The sequence below is a fragment of the Solanum lycopersicum genome, chromosome 3, assembly GCF_036512215.1.
Source record: "Solanum lycopersicum chromosome 3, SLM_r2.1".
NCBI classification, from domain to species: domain Eukaryota; kingdom Viridiplantae; phylum Streptophyta; class Magnoliopsida; order Solanales; family Solanaceae; genus Solanum; species Solanum lycopersicum.
The window spans coordinates 53,816,766-53,831,587 of NC_090802.1; the positions used below are offsets into that span (position 1 = coordinate 53,816,766).

General features: G+C 31.1%; 1 long non-coding RNA gene across 1 annotated transcript; it reads left to right on the forward strand.

Moving 5' to 3' along the window:
• The first annotated feature begins 5,556 nt into the window (after positions 1–5,556).
• Positions 5,557–7,233, forward strand: LOC109119788 (uncharacterized). Its single transcript, XR_002027213.3, has 2 exons — positions 5,557–5,777; positions 6,995–7,233. It is a non-coding gene; the product is annotated as an uncharacterized lncRNA (long non-coding RNA).
• Positions 7,234–14,822: the final 7,589 nt, after the last annotated feature.

Sequence of the window (14,822 nt, forward strand, 5' to 3'; positions counted from 1 at the left end):
CTTGAATCCTCATGATTCCGACTAAAAGCGTCAGCCTCTTCCCCTGCAATCACAGCATTCCCTTTGGCCAAATTTTGAGGATTCTTTGTCTTAGTGAACTTAAAATCATCTGGGAACCCAATCAACCTAAAACAGTCATCATACACATGTCCTGTTTTGCCACAGTAGGTACAACTCACATTTGGATTGTATTTCACTCTCCTTGGTTTGTTTCTGGGAAATGTTCTTCCAAACTTTTGATTTCCAGAATTCCCAACCTTTGGTGTTACTTGAGTACCTTTAAATGGTGGGTTTCCAGATCTGTAATTTCCTCTTCCTTGACCAGCCACCATGAAAGAAGAAGCATCGACTGTGTTACCAACATTAACATAAGCTTCCTTTTGGCTTTCATCCTGCAAAACTAAGGCATAAGCACTGTTAATGGAAGGTAATGGATTGATCATTAAAATAGTTCCTCTAGCTTGAGTATATGTGTCATTCAAACCCATCAAAAATTGTACAAGTCGTTGATCCTCTAAAGACTTGATGAGTTTTCCCTTCCCTTCACATGTGCACACACAACTACAAGATGACAATAGATCTAGAGAATCCAGCTCATCCCACAAACGTTTGAGCTTGGTGAAGTATCCTGCTACATCATTGTTTCCCTGTACTAAACTTGATATTTCCTTTTGCAGGTGATAGAGCTTAGCTCCATTGGATCTCCCAAACCTTTGTTCTAGGCTTTCCCACAACTCCTTTGCTGTTTTGGAGTAGATCACACTGTCTCCAATGTCTTTAGACAGTGCATTCAACAACCAAGACATCACCATGTCATTACAATAACTCCATTGCTCATAATCTGGAGCTTTGCAAACCCCATTGATGAAACCCAATTTCTTTTTAGCTGAAAGAGCAATAAGAATGGATCGTCTCCATCCTGCGAAACCTCTACCATCAAAAGTTGAGTTGATCAAGTTCATTCCAGGCGAATCTGAGTTACTCAAATGATAAGGATGGGTGTTACCAATGGTTCCATTGTTTCTATCCTCTTTGGATTGTGATTGTGTTGGGAGAGAATTATCGCCCATGATTGATCAAAAAAAAAATTGGAAGATTGAAGATGGTTAGATCGAGCTACTGCTCTGATACCATGATAGAAGATTAAAATGAAGGTGATTTGGGAAATTTTCTCTGCTTGTATTCATCAATAATGAGATAACTTTATACAAACTAACTAAGGACTATGTTGCAAAATATAAAAGACTACAAGATAAATAGCAAAACTTTGTAACAGATTGTAACTAAATTATGTACAAATCATCTAATCTAGAAAATATTTTATTCCTTGCTTTTGTTGTATTGTGTAGCTACTGGGCTGAATGTTATTTGTGACCCAATTGTCTTCCATCAGCCCACTTCAGCCCATATCAAACTTTAGTCATCATCCGACAAGATCTAGAAGCATCAATGCTTGTCCCAATCATTTCATCTTCTTTCTTTGTGTCAATGGTGGAAGAAGAAATCTTCTTCTCTCCAACATCTTTGTTGTGGTTTTGCAAGTGTTTCTTCGCATGTTCTCTCTCGTTAATTGTCCCATGTCATTTTCCTCTAGCTAATGTTTTGCCTTTTTCTTTTATGGCTTTGACCGAGTCCCTCGTTTCCTCTTCCATTCGTTAAGTGAGGCTCAATTCATTTAGGAAGTAGGTGGACAGGTTGATGGCAGCAGTATATTGCTGGAATTTAATTTTCCAGCCTCAAAAAGGCGCATTGATATACTGGCTGTATACGCCAGTATGCAGTCGGGATATACCGCCCGCATACAGGTGTAAAATTACGGAAAATACAGGTGGAAGTGTGGAAATACATAATCCAAATAAAATACAGGTTTCAGAAAGTCCACAACGGACCAAATATACATCAAATGTATACCCCAATTTTCTTTTCACGAAAATGGGCCAAAGCCCCCCACTCAAGGTTGCTGCTGAATTGGGCCTAAAGCCCTGCTTTTCTAAGTGGCCCAAAAGCCAAATCTCTCTTTTCTTTCCCTCTTTGTCACTTGTTATTGTTGTAAAGAAAGCAAAGTATAAAGATAGAGGAGAGAATTTTCTTATTCAAGTATATCATACAATGGTGAATGATATCTCTATTTATAGTTTTGAGATATCATAATCATGGAATTATACATAGTTATCATCAAGGTTCATATCACCTTGAAATCTTTTCACATTGGAAACACTAATACATGAATCCAATTAATTGTTGGATAACTCTAATGGATCATCCATATATACAATGAATTTACAACAGTTATTGTATTATTCAACATTTTGGTTTAACTTAATAAATTTTCCCAAAGATAATCATCTCTTTTATATATATATATATATATATATATTATTTAGCTTTATTTTTTACTAGTAGTTTTGTCAACATTTTGGATTAACTTTTTTTTTCTAAAATCCACCTTAGTTTAAAAATAAATATATTTAAACAAAAAAAATGAACTTCATTGGGTCAATGTTTGAAAATTATTTCAAAAGGCTATTTAGTCAAATCATCGGTGTACCGCAAGTTAGCGGGCATTACGAGGGCCTAACACCTTCTCGGATTGTACATTTGAACTTCGAACCCCTTTCAACTGATTTTTATCTGTTTTAAATCTTTTGAAAAATAATTTTAAGTTTTTCTTGATTTTACTAAAAATCAAGTGGCGATTTTGTAATTTGAAAAATCAATTTCTCTTAAATCATAAGATTAATTGATTTTTCGAAACTTAGTCATTTTTTTTACTATTATATATATCATATATTTTTGAGTAAAATATACACTACATAGAAAGCAAAGGAATTATGTTATAGAGAGAATTAATATATGATAGGATACATAAAGAGGATTATGCCCATATTTAATTACCCAAATTGAATAAAAAAAGAAAGAGAGATAAAAATAATGTAGAAAAAAAAGAGCAAATTTATAACAATGAAATAATAGTTGGGAAGATAAAGATTAAGAAAAATTAATATCAAAAATATAAATGGAAAAAGAAAGAAAAAATAATACTAAACTAATCTATATTATATTATAGAAGAGCCAGTTTCAAGTTTCAACATGGCTGTTATTTGTCTTTAAAATTGGAACACACATGTCTCGTGTTTAACCTATAAAATACGTCAATTTTCCTCAACTTTCTTTCACTATGCCCCTGGCCTAAACAAACAATTCATATACTTGATCTCAACTAACCTATGTTTAAAATTACGAAGTAGTGCTAATAATTATGAAAATAGTGAATAATTTTTTGATTTGGTGAAATATCAAATATAAGATGTTAATAATTTTTTATTCTTAATTTTTTTTCCCCATTCTATCATTTCTTCTTTTATGTGTATTTTGATGGGTTAAATGTATATCCATACTTTTATTATTTTTTCATTGCAGTTTTTTAGAGATCAGAGAAAAAAGATGGACGGACGGATAGTGCAGTGGCCATCATACTTCAAGAATGGATCAACTTATATGAGTAATATCAGTCAATAGTGTCAAATCAAGCAAGATTGCCAGGAAAAAAGAAGAGACAACGCAAGACTGGATACTTTCAAAGATTATTTAAAATTTTGTTTGACACTTGAAGGCACATAGAAAAGGATCAAAAACCACTTGGAACGGCTCTACTGCCTGCAACTTGCAGTAATGATAAATTTTTTTAAAATTAATATAGCTGCCCCTTGAACAATTCGAACGAGCCATTCATAAATAACATGATACATATTAGGCCCGTGCTAGCATGGTATAAGAGGTTTGTCACTTAATTATTAAAATATTTTTATGATAATTGAATTAACTATGATGAATAATTAGACTTAAAGACATTTAAAAAAAAAAACAACTTTCACATATAGTCACTCAAAAATAGCCTAATCACTCTCCATAATTATAGTTTGATAATTGTAATTCGTAGCTACATGTTACAAGGAGGATAGAGGCGAGCAAGACCGGGAGAGAGAGAGGAGAGAACGAGCGAAGGCAATTAGTAGGGGAGAGATGAATTGTGTGTATATATCTCGGTTAAATAATTGTATATTATACATATGCATTTGTATATATGGCAAATGAGATTGGAGAGGGAGGAGAGAGGCGAGCGGGATTGGGCGAGGAGGAGAGAGGAGAGCGAGAAAGGGCAGAGAGTGGGAGAGAGGTGAATTATATGTGTATATCGATTAGATAACTGTATATTATGCATATGTATTTGTATATTCTGACGAATTATACATATATAAATGTGGATAATTATACGAACTCAAAGTTAGCCCACGTAATTAATATATAATATTAATCGCGAATGAAAATTATAGCAAACTATAGCTATGATAAGTAAATTAAGTAGTATAAATTTGCTTAACTACATAATTTTTCCTTTTAAAAAATATTAAATAGATTTTTGGATGTATCAAAATCAAAACAAAAATATAAAACAAACAAGAATATTAAGACAAACGCATAATCACGAACTAAGAGTGAAAAACAATATATACATCAAGAAAATCAGGTTTACTTTTCTTACATAGCTGGTTGCTTTATGTTCATCAAACAGTATTGTCAATAAATAATCAAACCTTTTGTGTAAATTTTTCATCCCTCTTTCAATTCGTTAAAAATTCATCCAAGCTAAAAATAAAATATGGCCAATACTTTGGCAACATCCAGTATTTGGTAATTAATATTTGGTTTATTCTATATATGACAAAAAAGTGAAAAACAATGACTAATTCAATCTTTCTTTTTTATAAACTTTATTCGTATTTAATTTCAAATATTATCTATGAAGTTTAGTTTAATCCATCCTAACTTTAGATACTTGCATGTCTTAAGTGAGATATGTACAACTCTTTAAGAGTAAATTTACGTTTAACAAACATAAAAATCATATTTGTATATTATAACTATAATAATTTGCATAATTGTGCTCCATAACAGACACCAAATTTTGTCTAAATAATTGGCAGGAGCATCAGATTTTCAATCATGAAATCCACCACCATTTCCTTAAATTAGTTAACTTTTGTCCCTTTCTAAATGAACACTCTCTTGCTTATTATCACTTGACTAATCATGTTTGTTGTCACGACCCAAAAACATATGTGATTGTAACATCTTGTATTCGAAAAAGGGTGATGAACCAAAATTCAGAACCTATAGTCATCCACGAGGACCAAAGATGGTCCGTAGGTTTACCCACGTATTGTAGGTCAGGTTCGTGGATTGCCTACCCAAAAAGTTGTCCAGGCCTAGGACCACAACTGGACCTACGAAGCGTAGGGATCCACTGTCCGTGGTCTAGGGTCGTGGTTTGATTTCCCAAAGATCAGGTCCCAGACCACCCGACCATGGATGTACAGGACAGAGCGTAGGTCCATCTACGGTCCGTGATAATGGTGTCGTGTGTCACTGTTTGACAGTTATTTTCAGGGGCGATTATATCTTTTCCTAATTAATTAATTGATTAATTCCTATACTATGTTATTTTGCCTATATTTAGAACCCCTATATAAGTCTTTTTACCCCAAAATTCACCCCATTTAATTCATTCTTCCAATTTCCCAAAAGAAATCAAGTCTCCTCCCAAATATTCTCTCTCTAGAAAGCTTAAAAGAAGAAGAAAAAGATTCAACATAGGGTTTCAAGCTAAGATTTCAATTACTCCATTGAATATAAGCAATTGGACTTAAGGTATGGTAGCTTTCATCCATGAAATCTCTTATATTCATGGAGTCCCCAAAATTCCTCTATTCCAAAAGGTAGATTTCCCCAATTAGTTAGGGTTTTTTTCAATTGTCATGGATTCCTTTGATTATTTATCTTAATGATTGAATTTTGTCTGAAAATGCATGAATTGATGATTTACAATGCTTTTATGATGTTTACCTATAAACCCATGCAAACCCTCATTTTTCCAAATTGTGATCATATGATGTGGGTTGTTGATTATGAAAGACAAATTTTATGATCCGAAGCATGAAGTAATAAAATTACATGAATTTATGACAAAATACCTATCTAAGCCATGATTCTAGATTTTGTATGACAAAATACCTATCTAAACCATGATTTTTGGATTTTGTGATTGAAAGTAAACTTTGAATTTTGAAAGGGAAAAGTATGAATTTATACATGATCTTATGAAACCTATGTGATGTTAAAGGGTGTTTTGAAAGTAAAGTCCAAAATGATGATGTTTTATGTTGTGTTGTGTTGTGAAAGGCTATTTCCATAAACACATACTAGCATGATGTGAATGGGTTTCTTACATAGAAAGGATTCTTAGGTTGAAAGACTATTCTTACGTAATTAAATCAATGAATAAGAGCTATCCTAATGAACTAGTTAGGATTGACAAGATGGCATGTCTTTCCATGGATAATGAGTGTAAGTAAGAAAATACTATTCCACGAAGTTATGCTTAGCACCAAATGGATATTGCCATTGAGATAGGAGCTCTACCGTAAGTAGAGGTTGGGTTTCTAGATGAAGTCTGATGAGATTGATGCTCTCCCATTAGTAGAGACTGAATTTCTAGTATCAATCTCCTTATCCCATAAATTATGTGCCCTCATAGGATGATTAGCTAGTGGATCCACTTAGGCTGCTAAAAGTTCTTGGTTCTACCTTAGGTAAGTAGAACAATCCCTTTTAGTGTGGGAAACATCAGGTGATCATGTTATGCTCACATGGTCTCTATGTTAATTAAGGATAATTTTCCACAACAAGACTATAGTGAACTAAGGTTACTAAAGGAATATCTCATATGTGTTTAAAGTTTTAATTTAGCTTGCATTGGCCATGATGTTATGACTTATCTTTCTAACTTTTTCATATCATGTTTTACTTGGTCAATTGTATGTTATGAAATGAAATGTCCCTTTTATCATATTTTAAATGTTTTTATGCATAACTATCATACTTAGTTCATTTTTGCACTAACACATACTCTTGCATATATTTTCTCCATATGTAGGGTCCGACAGACATGGTTCCCATTTTAGTGGCTAGATCTTGGACTTTGATTCTTGCCCGACCTTGGTGAGTCCTCATGGTTCGAAGACCAATTACTTTCATTTTAGTTTCTCTTTTGTATTTCTTTTTTTGGACAAGATGTATGGGCTAGGCCTAATTTCATTTGATTGTAATAGATGGCTATGTTGATTGGACATGTGTTTAGACTTTCACTTTTCTATAAAATTGTTTTGGACTTAAGATGATTGTTTTACTATTTATTGTTCTATTTCTTAAGTTGTGAAAGCTAAGTCGCTTGTATGGAGTCCTTCGGGATTCTATACGCCATGTTACATATAGGGTGTACCCTGGGTCGTGACAAAATTGGTAATCAGAGCACAAAGTATAGAATGGTCATAAGATGTCTCAAAAGCCACGCCTAGTAGAGTCTTATTCATGAGCGTGAAGCGCGCTACATTTATGAATGAGAGGATACAAGATTATTAAAAAAATTCACTTCTTTCATTACTCTAAAGTCATGCTATAGAGTTTAACTCTATAAAGTCTCTCTCCTAATCCTTACCTTATGCTCTAGAGGATAAGTTTACTCGAAAAGCATACGCTAAAAACATGTGGAACAAAAAGCTCCTCCTCATGGTCCGGTCAATCCCTTGGCCGAACAAGTTACAAATGCGGAGTTCAGATCGATTTTTCAAGTGTTGGCTCGAGCCGTGACAGCCCAAGAAAATAGAGAGGTAATAGTCCCCGTGTAGGAAGAACTTCTTACACTAATAAATTGTTTGATGAAATTCAAAACAATTAAGTAATTTTTGGTTTTAAATATTAAGATGATCTTACTTTTGGATAACTAATCTTGCACATGATTTATGCACCTACGTATGATTTAAAAATTATGTAAACAAGCCTTACCAGGAATATATCATCAATTATATAATTTATATGTTATTTATTGAGAATGCATTAGTGTTTAAAAAGTTCTTTGAATTGAACTTAAAGTTGGTTGACCCTACATTTAAGTCAGTTTTTTACATTTGAAAGTATTTATCAAATTAAAAAAAATAACTTTAAATAATGAACAAATGACTTAAAATAAGTTAGGAAGTGTTTGACAAGGACAAAAATTACTTAAAATAAGTTTAAAATGACTTGAAATAAAAGTAGGTCTCACCGTACTTTTTATTTTTTGACTTAAAGTTATTCCAATTTGACTTTTTATTATTGACTTAAAAACTACTTTTTAAGCCAATACAAACGGGCTTTAAGTCATTCAATTGAAGACGTTAAAAATATTTGATGATGTACATACAGATAAATGAATTTTACTTTTAGTTTAAAATATTGCGATTCAATTGTATGATCTTTTTTAAAAAAAAATAAAATGAACTTTCAATTTTTTCTTCTCAAGATGGTGAATTAGTGGAGAGTCGGTGAGATGCACTCCTACACATACTATGATAAAGTAATTATAATGTTCACTATTTGTATTTGATGTATACATCAAAATTTTAGTCACGTATATCTATTACATTGTGAAGTATGTAAAAGTCATATTTATTTTAAGATTAATTATACCAAGATTTGTCAAAGCAATAGATAATTTTTTTTACTTTATCAAATTTCTATTACTGTTAATTATTTTTCACAGAGGAAAAAATATGTGAACCACATCATATAATTGTTCTAAAATAGTAAAAGGGTGTATTGTGATATAGCAAATAATTGTACGAGCAACAAGAAAATTAGGAAAGTCAATTGCTAATCATTTTAAGAAATAAAAATTGATTGAGTCAAAAACATTGAGAAGATGACATACAATCTATGAGATAAGATCCAATGGTAAGTACAAGCAACACAAATTACTTTGGTCTATGCATCTGATTTTGCTAACATACATATTTGAAAGTATCTATCATAAGTTTATCATTTTTGTATATGTCTTATGCTTGTGAAGATGATACTAGCATATAAGTTTATTCTTCATCACCGGATGACAATGTAAAGCATCAACTATTAGAAAATATGAAGTGTATGTGTGTGTATGTATATGTATATATATATATATATATATATATATATATATATATCTTTAAATTCGATTCGACATTATTGCCTTGCAACTTTATAACTTTTGTTGAAGTACAAGGTAATAGCATAACATGAAATATAAACTCATAATATGAATGTTATAGTAGACCCATAATATGAACGCATTAAACAAATGTGAAAACACATGTGAAAGAACACGTGATATAAAGACCCATATAATGTGAAAATATTAAATAAATAGATCGAATCATAATATGAAAGTATTAAGTAAACATGACAATACACGTGATAGCTAGAATTATAGTAAGAAAACATTACAATACTCGTGACAAGTACACTCACACACCTACTATAAATTGTACAAGTGTTCCTCTTAAAATTGCTCAGCATTATTCAACAGAAATATATTACTATCTTCTGCATATCATTCTTTTGCAATGGAAATGAAACTAAGAAAGACAAGCAAAAAATTGAAATGAAGCTTATCGAGTCTGAGAGAGCACGTGCTGTGAGTTTCTCGAAAAGAAAAAAAATTTTGTTTGATGATGCAAAAAAGTTTGCAACTCAAACCGGGACAGATGTTGGTGTGATGCTCTTTTCACCAGATGGAAAACCATGTTCCTATGGTTCTACAAGTGTAGAAGATATAATTGAAAATATTCTCAAAATGAAAGTAGAGGAAAAATCAAATGGTTTTGAGGAATTGAAAGATCTCCATAAAGAATTGCAAACATGTAACGAGAAAAAAAACGAGTATTAATGTATAGGATTCTGAACCCTGGATTAGAAATACCTCAAGATAAACATATGGAGGAGCAGAAGTTGACATTCATGTTGTGGGTAGAGAAGATTAAAAAAGAAACACAAAATTCTATTTTGATGGAGCACCTGAAATTCGATTTAAATGTTGCCCCTGAGCCACAAGATGAGGAGTAATATTGAAATCAGGAGTATCATGGAGTTTATTGGAGTTCTTAAAATTGGAGCTATGCTTAAAGAAGATTTATTTAGAGATTGAGTCTTCTATCATCAACAATTGTTGTCTTTTTAATAAAGTCACTTGTTGTTAGTAATGAATTATCCATCTATATGAGGTTTTAGATTAGAAAAATAAAAGGTCATGGATTTCTTATGTTATTAAGTCAGTTTTTTCATCCCCAGGCCTTTAATGATGCTTTGTGTTGCCTAAATTGATAAATTAATTGAACTTTTTTAGTAACTAGTGAATATTGTGAAAGTGATAAATCAAATAAAACTCTCATAGACTGATTAATTTTCTTTTATGTTTTCATCTTCAACAAAATTAGTGCATTTGCATTTTACATCTAGGCTAGCTCTCTGGTGGAATCTCTCTTATATGAATGTATCTTCGTCTGAAAATAGGGAAGTTAGAGGATATGTATTGGAAGGGTCAATAAGAAAAGTCGACTTGAACAACGTGTTCCCAAAAAAACCTTTTTTTTAGGATTCGACAACTTATATAGGAACTTTTCAAATATCAATTGACTATATTGGCATATTCAAGATTAGAAGAGAAGTTGAGTCTTATTTTTAACCTGATACGCATATATATTGAAATAAAGTATCTAATTTTTTTTATCACAAGCACATATATAAACAAGGTTCCTTTGGAGTATGATACAAAATAAGTTTTGTTCAAGTACATTAGCCTTAAAGAGTACATTACAAATTCAACTTAATTCTTTTCTGGCTCCAATTTTGTGTAACCTCGATTACTATACTAGCAATTTAGGTATTGATTATTTGAATGAAGAACTATCCCTTTAAAAAAAGTAATTCATGCATAATAATCTTAAAATTATTACTGACGGTATAACAACTCATTCATTCTATGTGTTACAATCTCCGCATAACTAATATCTCTATTTAAATGGTAAAAGTGAGTAAATAAATCCTCTCTAATCCACCTCGCTAATAGGTTCTATAATAAATTTGAGGTTTTCGTGCATAGAAGTTACTCACTTCTTCTGTCAGATAAATTTCAAATAGTTGACTCTTTATTATATAGTGTTATTCCCCATCAACAATTAAGCGTAATAATTTTAATTTTTGAAGAAAAACACACATACGTTATAACTACTATATATAACACCATCTCTATAATAATCTAAAAAAACATTATTTATTGAAATGATTTCTATGGATTGTAATTGTGACATTAGTTGATATTTTATGAAATAAATAAATTCATTTCTAAAAGTTCACATGTTTCTATTCTACTAGATATATGTCGCCCGTGTGGGCATAAGTTCAACATTATTTCTGCGCGTATGAAATACTTTTGTTGGAATGCAAATTTAGAAGATCTACAGGATATATATACACATACATTTTTGCACTGTTTATGCATATATATTACATAATTACATCTAGTCATCTTGTTTTGGATATCTATTATGATCGTTGAGTGGATGGTAGACAGTGTAGTGACACTAAAGCATGATAAATCAAGATGTGTGTATCTCATTTGTCTTAAAATCTAGCCTTTCAAAAGATAGTGCAGGAACAAAAGAAATTAGTCTGAGATTTATTTTACTCCACAAACTTTTTGGAATAGATAAGCAAGTGTAAAGATAAGCGGTTTGCATGAAATTGGTAGTAACTTATCACGACTCAAAATAGACAAGATGACACTTGTCTATTCCCACCAAGACAATTGAGTCTCAATCCAAAAACACGAAAGAAATTGGAAAGTAAACAATTGTAACATAAGAATGGAACACTTATTTATTCTAATGAAACCCTAAAATTCGACATGTATACAAGCCACTAATGTATAACGGATAGAACTAAAACATAATTAGAAATCTCAATGTCTTTGTTTCTCAAATAGAACAAGACATAAAATAGGAACAAGAGAGCCCGTTGGAATAACAACATCTTGCTCTCAATGTATCCTTAAGAAGCCTCAGGTGTAACTAGAAGAAAGGAAATTACACAGATCTAGGCTCGAAACCTATACATGTGTAGAAACAAGGAGTAAGTACTAAACAGTACGATGCTCAACAAGTAACCGAATAAGTAGGCAAAACTAGAATACAACTACTCATTTCATTCCAACCAAACCTTCTCAAACTACAAACTACATAAAAATCAACTTAACCTAATAGATTTACGATACACAGTTCATAAGACTTGAAAATAATTGTCCAATAGTCACAATTCGACAATCACAAGTATCAAGTATGCCAATCACTAATGTCAAATAGGTCAATCACAATCATCAACTAGATCAATTATAGGTATTAAGTTCATCATCTCAAAATAGTCAAGTACACCGAATATGAATCTCAAGACTATTATGCAAAATGTCAATCGATACTTGTAACACCGTATATGCTAGAACAAATCAAAATACAGATTTTAGCGTTTCAGATGCAACTCACAGACCGTAGGTGACCCATGGCCCGTGTTTTGGTCCGTAAATGGCTACCTGCGACCCTTCCCCAAAACCCCCCAGAAATTATTAAGTGTCGACCGACTCAATAGGGTAACTCATCTAGTGCTATAAATAAAACTCAGTGTATCCCTATTATATAAATAATGTACATTATGTAAATGTGATGTATAACTATATATTAAAGATGTATACATTTAGATATACACTGTTACATAATATTTATACATTGAATATTAATTTTATTTTTTCATTACTGACAACAAAATTGAGTGAAAAACATAAATTTATTAATCCTTTGAGTAAGATCACTAATATAGAGAAATAAAAAGTAATTGTTGTCTCTTTTACAGTGACATTAAGTTTAATATCTGCTAATCAATATATGAACTATCAGGTGTCTTTACATTATGTAATTAGTGGGCTAAATTATCATGGACTGCCTTTCTATTTTCATCAATAAAAAATTCTAGAAACTAAAAAATAGTAGCTATCCACTAAAAGAAAAAAAATCAATTAAACATTTCTAAAACACAATATTGTAGTGATTTCTTTCATTTACTTTGTAGTTTCAATCAAGTACTCACTAGAAGTGTATCTAGTAAAATTTATACTTTACATGTAGTACCTACACACGCAATTCACTAAGTTTATACTTCACATGTAGTACCTACACACGTAATTCACTAAGTTTAAACAATCGAATTTCAACATTCTCTACAATATATAAGTCATGTGAAACTTTTATCTTTTAGGATTATTATTTATCCAATAAATATGAAGTATTTCCATATAAATTTCGTAAAAGAAGTTACTGTTTCTTTTTCGTTTGAGATTAAAGATATTCACATTAGATAAAATTTAATTTTAACATTAAAAGAGCACAATCAATTATGAGAAGATCTCAATATTTATGAAATTGGCCAAAAAATAATAACTTTAAAATATTGTTTTAGGTCTATTAATTATATATATCAGCATCAATTAAAATATATGTGAGATTTTAAAACTTATTGAAGCTAATGTACATAATTCAAAAAGATGAGATGTTTTAAATTAATTTATTTACACATAATGAGCGTTAGACAGCACTCAAAAGTATCTTAGGAACACTTTATTATGTAATCTGGTGTTTAATTGAACAAGTACTTTGATTTATAGCTTATAGTGTATGCTTATTTAAGAATCTTAATTTGTATCTTTTAAGTTATTTTTGTAATCCTGCTCAAAAATAAATATTTGTGCTTTTTCTTAATTTACTCAAAAACATTCAATATAAAAGTGCTTTAAAATTATTTTGGCCTAAAATATAAATTAGAAGGCACAAGCCAAAAAATAATAATATTAAATATTGTTTTAAAAAAATGCAAATTAAAGGTAAGTGGAATACAATATTTCCTACATAGCTATGTTATCAGACATGCATTTATAAGTTGAAAATGTAAACGTTTCATAAAATTATACGATTTTTTATTAGTAAAGTCGGTGTGCAAGGCACTACACAAAATGAAATTTGTTATAAAATAACTGCTAAATAACTTAATATTAGTGAACTAAAAGGAAAATAAGTGGAAAATGATAGAAACTTAATATTAGTGAACTAAAAGGAAATAACTTAATATTAGTGAACTAAAAGGAAAATAAGTGGAAAATGATAGAAACTTAATATTAGTGAACTAAAAGGAAAATAAGCGAAAAATGATAGAAAGTAATGTAATTGTTATATGTATATTCATTTCATATAGTGGCTATTTATAGCCATGAACTAATGTATAAATGTATAACTTGGCCTTCTAATTGACCAAGTGATGAGATACTCCTAATAGGAAAGGTTCCACATGACATGCATAATTGGTTTGCACGCAATTCCTAGTGATGCAACTATTCTAATTGTTGGTGCCCACGTGACATTTCAAAATGTTTTACAACGCTTCCCCTTGGATGTCCAAGTAAAAGAAAAGTACATAGACATACATAATACACATTACTTGCTGCCTCATTAGAAACCTTTCAAGGAAAATCAAGTTGGACAAAACCTAAACTGAGGAAAAAAGAGTGCAGCGCGTATTTTACTCCCCCTGATAAAAATCACGATTCAGATGGTTAAGTCTCCGGATTCCAATTTTGTAAACCATCTTCTCAAGAGTTGAGGCCAGTAAAGATTTGGTAGATAGATCTGCTGGATTATCACTTGAACGGATTTGTTGCACATCAATATCACTATTCTTTTGGAGATCATGTGTGAAGAATAATTTTGGTGAAATGTGTTTTGTTCTATCTCCTTTTATGAAGCCTCCTCTTAATTGAGTTATACATGCAGCATTGTCTTCAAAGAGTACTGTGAGTATCTTGACGTCACACTTCA